Source organism: Echinops telfairi, unplaced genomic scaffold, assembly GCF_000313985.2.
Source record: "Echinops telfairi isolate 266 unplaced genomic scaffold, ASM31398v2 ScPeMD7_21;HRSCAF=78, whole genome shotgun sequence".
NCBI classification, from domain to species: domain Eukaryota; kingdom Metazoa; phylum Chordata; class Mammalia; order Afrosoricida; family Tenrecidae; genus Echinops; species Echinops telfairi.
The window spans coordinates 9,870,074-9,879,853 of NW_022103918.1; the positions used below are offsets into that span (position 1 = coordinate 9,870,074).

The 9,780-nt window shown below is 39.2% G+C and overlaps 1 pseudogene; it reads left to right on the plus strand.

The window, feature by feature from the left end:
• Positions 1-9,490, plus strand: part of LOC101662530 — a 42,186-nt pseudogene extending 32,696 nt beyond the window's left edge.
• The last annotated feature ends 290 nt before the right edge of the window (positions 9,491-9,780 follow it).

A 9,780-nucleotide genomic window follows, 5' to 3' on the forward strand; every position in this document is an offset into this window, starting at 1 on the left:
GTCTGTATATTATTTGACTGAAAAGTAGTCTCCTCACATGGCAATTCCAGTTCAGAAGGCTGCCTTAAGTCCATCGTCTCAGGGATTCCTCTGGTCTCTGTCAGACTAGAAAATCTGACTTTTGTGAATTTTATTTTCTGTTCAACATTTTATCTCCTACTATCTGGCTTCCTCTGTTAAAAATCCAGTTAGAACGGTCAGGGGTGGTAGCACAGCTCCATCTCGTTCTTCTGGTGTTCAGTTTGTACAGATTGTGACTCATGTACTCCATTAGTTCTTTGCACTAATTGCCCCTTGAGTCTATGGTTTTATTCACCCTCCAGAGCTCCAGGTCAGAAGAAACCAACAGTTGTATCTGTGATGACCTAGTAGCTTTTGAGACCCCATACACTACTCACCAAAGTAGGCTGCAGAACATTGTCTTTCTGACTATGTTGGGCCAATTGACACAGATATCCCCCAAGGGTGTGGTCCATTGCGTTTTTTGTCCCACAATGTATTTAGTTTAAGTCTTAGAAGTCTCTTTTGCAGAAACATTTGAATAGATTTCATTTGCTTCCCAGATACCAGAAGGTATCTTTGTCCCTTCTTCAAAAAGATCATATCACTTCAAAAAGATCATGTCACTGACCTATTGGAGATTACAATGGTTCTCTGAAATGGTATCACAAAATGCAAGAGCTCAGGTATGGGAAAGAGTAAAACAGAATCACCTAGTATATGTGTTCAGCTCATGGTATTAAATATGCATGTATATAATAGGCTCAATCATAGGAATCATTTTGAAGATGGCATAGGACTGGTTGGTATTTCGTTCTCTTGTGCATTGGGTCTCTAGGGGTCAGAACTGATTCTATGGCACCTGTCTTAGGCAGGGTTCTTTAGAGAAACAAAACCAGGATACTTATGATTATATATATGTTAACCTATATGTGTGTGTGTGTGTGTGTGTGTTTACATAGTGAGAAGGAATATAACAGCTAATTAGTCAACACAGCAGTACAGAGGGCTCAGTTCAACTCACTTACATGGAACAGTTTATATACTGAAGGTCCTTCAACTCACAAGGCTGCTCCAAGGTCTAGGAAGCAAAGAGCAGAGTCTGCCCACAGGCAAGACAAGCAGAGTTGGCTTCAGGCAGCAGATGGCAGGGTGGGGCAGCAACAGTCAGTAGCATGAGAGTAGTGAAGCAGGTACCAATGGGGTCTTAAGCTGTAAAATTTCACACGTGCGGACACAATCTTCCAGCAGCAGGTGAAGAAGTTCCCAATGGGGCTTCAAGCTCTAGGGATGCACGGCAGGGTCTGATGATCCATGGGTTGGCTTGGCCCATGGTTAGTGCAGCACACAGTTGAGGCAAAGGACTAGCTCAAGCAGCAGCATGCTGGAACGATCCTCAGGAAGGAAGAGAGAAGGGAAGCCTGTCTCTGAAAGCATTTATCTCAGGTGCCCTCTAGTCAAGCTTCCACCTGATTAAACTCTGCCCACAAGATCTTATGGAGGTCTGTTGTCACAATATAACTAAGCACCGCAGCATCTGACTACAATAACAACAGCATGATGGTGAGGGAGCCAGAGATAGTCTTTGTATTGTCGACAGTTGAAAAGCACAAAAGTAGAAATACTGTATAAAAAAAGCATCACAAATTTAGCAGTCTTCTCTGTGCCTTGTAAGGACCTTGGGGATATCTAGGCTTGAGATAGACTTTATGCTGGAATAGTCTCTCCTAACACGTTTCCAGACGCCCAAATCTACCATCTGGTTGAAGCAGCTGTGAAGAAAACCTTTGTTGTGCTATTTTGTAATTTGTTTCCGCTAGTGTCAGACAGACCCTCAATGAAGAAATAAAGGGATGTAATACGCATAAAGTTATTACACATAGATAAATTGAACAAGGGCATGAGAAACGCCTAAGGAATACCTGGCATGCTAAGGTACATAAAGAGATACATAAAGAGAATATTTCCAGGAATCATGGATTACAGGAATGACTCCTTTGTGAATCATAATTGAATAGCCAGAATTAAAATTATGATTCTGGCTTTGAATTTTGTGTTATTAATACAATGTTTGTTTTTAACATTAAAAATAATTTATGAATGTTCTGTTTTTAAAATACTTTTGTTCAGGTATATAAAAAGCAGTCTGAATTAGAAGTCATTTAAGTTTTTGTTTTTAGTAAAAGGTAATAAACATTTATACTAAGTAAACAGAGTATATATTTACAGTTAAAATTATATCCATGTAAAAATATTTTTGAAAACCCGCCGTAACCTTGCTGTACAGAATAACTTTGTATTTGGTTCCATCGTCTTCTAGCATTGTGTATTACTGCAGGAAGCCAGAGAATGTGGTCTGTTTAACTTGATTTATTACTATGGCACAGTGAGTTACACGTTGGACTGAAAACCAAAAGGTCAGCTGTTTGAAACTACCAGTGGCTCCATGAGAGAAAAATGAGGTTTTCTACTCATGTGAAATGTTAGTCTTGGAGATCCTCAGGTGGCAGTTCTACCCTGTTCTGGAGAGTCATTATGAGTTTGGAATCAACTCAATGGCAGTGAGTATCTTTTAGTGCTTAGACCTTTGTCTAATCCACAGTCAGAATTCAATAAATATTTCTTAAATTAATAAGTATACCAAATACATACTTATTACATACGTAATTCAAATAAAAATATATTTGATTTATGCATTTCTATAGTCCCTGTGCATGCTCTTTTTCTCTGAGGGAGAAAGGTAAGATTTTCCACTCCAGTAAAAAATTACAGTCTCACAAACCCACAGAGGACAGTTCTACCCTGTCCTAGAGGATCGCTATGAATTAATTTGATGGAACTAAGTTTGGTTTTTTATTAAGTTATACGCTATCAAGTATTTTAAATGGCTGCATTAGATTCACCTTATGGGTGTAGGATAATTTGCTTAACCAGTTCTCAGTTACTAGTCTCTTATTTAGAGATAGTTAGGAAGTTTCCTCATCTCAGAAATGACAATGAGTGAGTACGACTATTTTCATATATCTAGATATATGCTGCAAAACATCCACACAAATTATCATATCAGTTTATTCTCATAGACTACTATAATTTACCTTCTTCTAGCCTGAGAGCTTTTATTTGTTTTTTTAAAAGTAATTAATTGAAGAAATAAAAATGATGCTTCCTGGTTAGTTGAAATATATTTCAGTGATTTTGAAACTTTTATTAAATATAGGCCATTTTAAAGTAAATGTCATTAATTCTGTACCCATTTCAACACAGTGGTTCTTAAATGTGATAGACATTTATTTTCATCTTTTAACTTGCCTACTACTTTTAATTATTTCTAATATTAATATCATTCACATTTTATACAGCAACATCTAGAAATATTTTGCTCCCCTAGGAAATTTTTCTTAATTTTATGATTTATTTCTATGCCTTTATGCTTAATAAATTCTTTCTTCTACTATAATTAGATTCATTCTCACCTACTACTACTACTACTAATAATACTTCATTATTTCACTCTACTTAATCTGGGATTTAGTTTTATTTGTGGTATGGGATGAATTTAATGTGTCAAATAATTCATTTTTTGTCTGCTGACTTAAAAGTTACTTTATTTTATATACATTTCATATATTCTGAATTTTCAATAGGTTGATTATTCTTTTGCAATGATATGCCTTTTTGTCTCATTGTATTTTCTTTTTATTGTTTGGAATATATTTTAATATTGGCAGAGTAAATCTGGCTTCATTAATCACCATTTTCAAAATATGCTACATATACTTAATATAATACAACGATCACCAGAGGACACTGTCAAGACTATTGGAGTTTAGGAAATTCTGTCTTGTATAATGAATAGAACACTGGGAGAGACATAGGAACTGGGTTCCCTTCCTGCCATGAGGATAAATTGCTATGTAACATTCAACTAATTTAGTCCCAATCATTGAATTTTTCCCAGCCTAAGGTTTCTTTTTTGTAATATTAGGAGTGCTGAGAAGATTTTTAATGAATATAATCATTATAAACTTTTCCACCAACTCTGCAAAGGCAGGCATAGGTAGGTAATTTTTACAATGAATTATTCTAATACTCCAAGTGTCTAATTACTCAGAAAGAGTTGCCTCCTTCTCCCCAAGGGGAGCTCTGGCAATGCCCTGGGATGTGCACTGAACTGCTACCACAAGGTCTGCAGTACAAAACCCCCCAACTCCTAGAAGGAAGCTGTCTGCTATGGTAATGGTCTACACTCAATCTCAGAAACCCTAGGCAGCAGTTTTCTGCCCCGTTTCTGTGAGTCAGAATTGACTCGGCAGCAGTGACTTTTGAATTTTCTTACCTGAATGCTTCACTTTATTCCACGGCAAGGAGAACATTAAATCTCACCAGTCTGCTACTGCTATTGTTTTGCACGGGCACGAGACTTGAAGTTAAACAGATTGTATTAGCTCATTCTCTGGCTCTGCCCTGCTCGTGGATCTTGTCTTTCTGCCTCAGTCAGACAAGGAATCGAGGAGAATGATCAGCACCTGATCAACCCTTGGTTACAGCAGCTAATTCTCAACTCTGACTCCTAAGGGGTCAAGTCAGGATTTCTTCCAGTGTTTGCGGTCTTCCAAAACCAGATGACCATTCTCAGTCCTCCACAGAAAGTGTGTTATTTTTCTTTTAAACCTTCCAAATCATCTGATCCTTATCGCTCATAGATCAGACACACCTGCGTTGAGCAGATGTCAAGGTAAAATTTTAAATTGGTCTCAGTACTCCCTTTCTACTCTCCTCCAGACGTAGTCACATTACACACTCGTTCACCGTGCTCGATGGTTACACTCAAGCCAAATCCATTGACATGAAGTTGATTTTGACTCATAGTGACCCTCTAGGAGAGAGTCGAACTGCCTCTATAGGGTTTCCGTAGCTGTGATCTTTAAGGAAGCAGACTGACACTTCTTTCTCCTGAGAAGCAGTTGGCGAGTTTGAACCATTGACTTTGGGTTAGCAATCAAGTACTTGGGTCACAGTGACAACAGGGTTCCCAAGGGAATGTTACACATAAAACCCAAACACATTGCCATCAAGTGGATTCCTACTCATAATGACCCTATAGAGCAGAGCAGAACTGTCTCTTTGGGTTTCCTAAGCTGTAAATCTTATGGGAGAAGGAAGCTTAATCTTTTTCCTGCCTAGCGACTGGTAACTTTGTACCACGGACCTTGTGTTTAACAGCCACGATATAATCAGGGCTCTAAAGGGTGTGGCACACAGACAAAGGGGCTATGTAGATGGCCACATGGCTTTATCCTTACAAAGAAGATGGAGTAGGTGGGGAGGGAGAGTGCTTCAGATTAGCTTTGAGCAGCTGTTTGAGAGCTCCGTAAAGCATATTCTTACAGAAGGAGAAAGTGTATTTTCACTCTGTCTAATAGGATAATAAACTATCTTCTAGGAAACGGGGTCACTGCCAACCGTCTATGAAAAATTTCTCGTGTCCTTCCAGCGATTCCAAAACGCACCTTTTAAATAAGGGTACCCTTTCCCCAGTGTGTTAGGCAGAGTTTTAGAGAAACAAAACCAGTGATAACCATACGTGTATAAGAAAGAACTTGATATCAAAAGTAATTTCATATCAAGAAAGCAGTCTAACACAGTCCAACTCAAGTCTGTGGGCCAGATGCTAGTCGGAGGCCTTCAGACTCATGCAGCTACCAGTGAATGACACAGGAAGGTGAGAGAACGTGGGACACTAGAGGTTGGTGGATACAGTCACATGGGTCCAAGGTCCACAGGAACACAGCAGTATGCTGACAGCTCCCAGTTGGCTGGAGGGCCACATGGGTGGCTGGCCCAAACATGAGATGCAGGACCCAGTCAAGCAAGAAGACAAACGGCAAGAGAGCTCTAAATTCTCCTCAGTGTCTCTTTTATAAAAAGGCCACATCCCCAACCAGGCTGTGACCTGATAGATAGGCTGGGCCCCATTCATATCTTCTTACAGATGCCAGGTTGACACAAAAACCTAACTGTCACATCAAAGATTATTGCTATTTTAAGAATGAGATCAAGAATGCAAACACATAATCTATCTCTCAGCAATGTGACTGCAGGAAAAATTGGCAAGCCATGACGATTGCTATTGTCATCTAAGAATTTAATATTGGTTCCATTGTTAAAGCCGATTTGAGTAAAATGGTGAAATACATAGAGATCTGTTGTTAAAGCCCTGCTGCCCTACCTATCACACTGCTCTTAAAATTACACCCCTGACATATGCTCCATGGGCTTCACAGATATTTGATTCCTTCTTTCTCTCAGTAGATATTCCTGTTAAGGCTTTAATTAGTCCCAGATATTGTCCACAGGTAAATATTCAAGAAGATTTTTTTAATTAATTGGGATTGAATATATACATCATATAATCCTATATTTCAATCACGCCAAGTAATATTGTACACTTGCTACCACAAATAGTGTCCAAACATTCTTTTGCTACATGGACTCCTTGACACCGTCTCCCTTTTACCCCACTGAACCCTTCTCCCCCTTAGTCTATTGACTATCCCTATGGGTTCATCAATCCGGAGTTTCATAGACCAAAACCCAGAAAAGCATATAACACAGCCTCAAGAGGGTGACCTCTGAAACACACTCTAACATGAACAATCAAAAACCAAACCAAACAATACAAACCAAAGAGACTGAAATATTGGAAACCAGATCAGGTCCATCGTGCATCGTAGGGGGGATCTACTGACAAAGTTTTGACTGTTCAAGTCAGATTTATTCCTTGGATTTATTGCTTAATGAGAATTTGCATTGCTGAATCTTTGAAGAGATCATGTGTTTACTATATTTGAGGGAAGTCCTGCCTGATATTTCAGGTTGACCTGGGCATAGAAGTCCTACTAAAGGGGCTTTTGGAAAACTTAAGGATTCCAACTTATCATCTAATCACATCCAGCTTAGCTTTATCGATAACTTTTTTCTGATCCTCACTCTTTCCTTGGGATGTGACATATTGTGCTGTAAGTTCATTTTGTCTTTGTAGTATGGGAGAGACCTGAGGGGTCTCACACTTTAGTCACCACCCTCTCTTCCCATTCTTATAAAGGAGATATGCAATCTCTTCAAATGCATGTATTTCCAGCACAGAACTGATTCAGAAAACTCACTGCCATTGAGTGAATTGCCACACATCGTGACCTCTTGGACATGAAAGAACTGCCCCCACAAATTTCCAAGACTGTCACTTTTTAATGGAGTAGAAAGTCCTGTCTTTCTCCCATGGAACAGCTGGTGGTTTGGAACTGCTGACTTTGTGATTAGCAGCCCAACACACAACCATAATGCCACCAGGGCTCCTCCTGGCCACGCCATTGGAGTAATGAATAAAATGAATACTTGGAAGGCTCTTCAGAAAGATTATTTCACTAAAGCAAAATCTTATCTACATTTTAGACCTCCAATGTGTTTTACTGTCTCACATAATGGCCATTGTACACTTAAAACTATGTGAGTGCAAGTGGAACTCGGAGAGTCGACACTATGCCAATGGACGAGTCGATCCATGAACCAGTCCAATGGACTAGTGGTGGTAAGCCTCTTTTGATAAGCAGACTCTGGTAACTCATAATCAAAAGCAATAGTTACCATCAGTGATCTGACTTCTGGTGACCACATATTCGTCAAAATAGAACTGTGTTCCACAGAAGTTTCCATGGTGGATTTTTCAGAAGTACTTAGATCTGTGGTATGGTTTAGTAGGTGAATTTTAAACCTGTTTCTCTAGCACCAACCCTAAACTCTGCCTAGCTTTTATTAATCATGAAGCATTGGTTTCTTTTTTAGGAGGGATTAAATAAACTCATGGACTCTCTTCAATTATATTGTACCTATGTGGACGAGAAGAGAAGTTACACGAGCATATGTATTTCATTATGGATATGAGCATGTCAAGTTGAGAACACCAGTTATTTTGACATACTCACTATTCGTCACCTTTTCCCCAACCCCATCAAAACCACTGAAGCCTCCGAACATTTGGATGATAAACACCTGTGAATCTTCTCACATAAAACTTCCAGTAGTTCCTGAAGTTAATAGAACCAAAAATACCAATAGAACAGACTTTGCTATATTGCAGAACATCTGGCTCTGGTCCTGGCAAGAAAATATGAAAAGTAATGGAAATCAATATTTTGCCAGAATGTTTTTTTTTTCCCCTCCAAGGCTCTTTTTTAGCAATGGGCAGAGATTCAATGGGCATTAATTCAGAACTTTCTTCCCCACGCCTATTTTGTTTCTATAGCTTTCTGGCTCTGCACAAACCCAGAGTTCGATGTAGTCATGTCTTCTTTTATTTGTAGAGAAAATCTTCACTGCACTAGACATTTCTGATCTATTTGGTGGCAATCTTGCAATAAAGTCAACAAGATATGTTTTTCAAGTAACAGGGTTATAGCTACTAATTAGAAAGTAATTTTTCCTTTGCAATTCAAGGAATAAGTTGTGGGTATTCAAAATATATCAGTGACCTTTTCATTATAATCATATTTCTCAGAGCTTATACATCCAGAGCAACATAATCGATATTGGGTAGCAATAGGGGATCACTCTCCTTTGTGAGCAACTTGGGCATTTCTTGCATGTGAGGACCACAGGCAAATGGGTGAAGGCCAAGTACTCAGAGGCACAATCCAGTGGGTGGTAGAATCCAGTGAGCAGAAGCTAACAGAATCTAAAGGCTACCACTCTGCCTTAAAGAAAGCCGAGAGCAGAATGCTGTGGGGAACAGAGTAAGATCTTTCAAACCAGATGGACTGATTTAATATTGCCATTCTGTCTCTTTCCATTGGTAGCTCTGAGGAAGCTGCTTAACGTTTCGGTGCTTTCTGTCCATTGTCTATACAAATGAAGTGATCTAGTCTATCTTTGCCTGCTTTTATTAAGGATGAATGAAATAATGAGTTAATGTGCATAAATTTCTGTATGATCCTACCCCTGCTAGAGGTATAAAGTGAGCTGCGTGCTGAAAATTCTCAAGTCTTTAATTCCAACCCCAAATTCCCTCCATTATTTCAGATTTATAAAACCAGTCTGTCCCCAACATTTCTGCCTCCTCTATTATCTCTCAACTGGACCGATATAATAATTATTTTATAATAATTATATGTTTCTTATCCGATCAAATGCATATTTCATATATTTGGTAAAATGATTTCATACAAGTCAAATCAAACTAGTCATACTCATTTCTAAAAGGCCATTCTGGCCCATCACTTAGAGCAGCATTGGCAAAGTATAGCTTGTGGGCCACAGTTATTCTGAGTCTATACAAGGTCTAAGTGTTTTCTCTTCTAACACTTTCGGCAGGAGCAGTGATGGCACAATGGTTAAGCAGGCGGCTGCTAATCGAAAGGTTAGCAGTCGGAAGCTCCTAGATGTTCCACCAAAGAAAGATGAAGTCAGCGATTTCCATGAAGATGGACAGTCTTGACAATTCTGGGAGGTCATTCTTTCCTGTGCTACAGAGTCACTGGAAGTCAGAATCAACCCCACAGGAGCAGTTGAGTTTGAACGCTTTCAGGTGACTTTACCTGCTGCATCGGGCACTTTCTTCACATACATATTTTATCAGTACTCAGTTGGAGATCTGAAGGAGGAGGTAAAGGAAAACAGGGAAACCACAGGCTAAGGAGCAGACAAGTGTAAACTTGCGTGAACGGGAAGGAAATACACAGTAAGGGTGAAGCTGACAAACAGGAATGGAAGCAAAGAAAGACACTG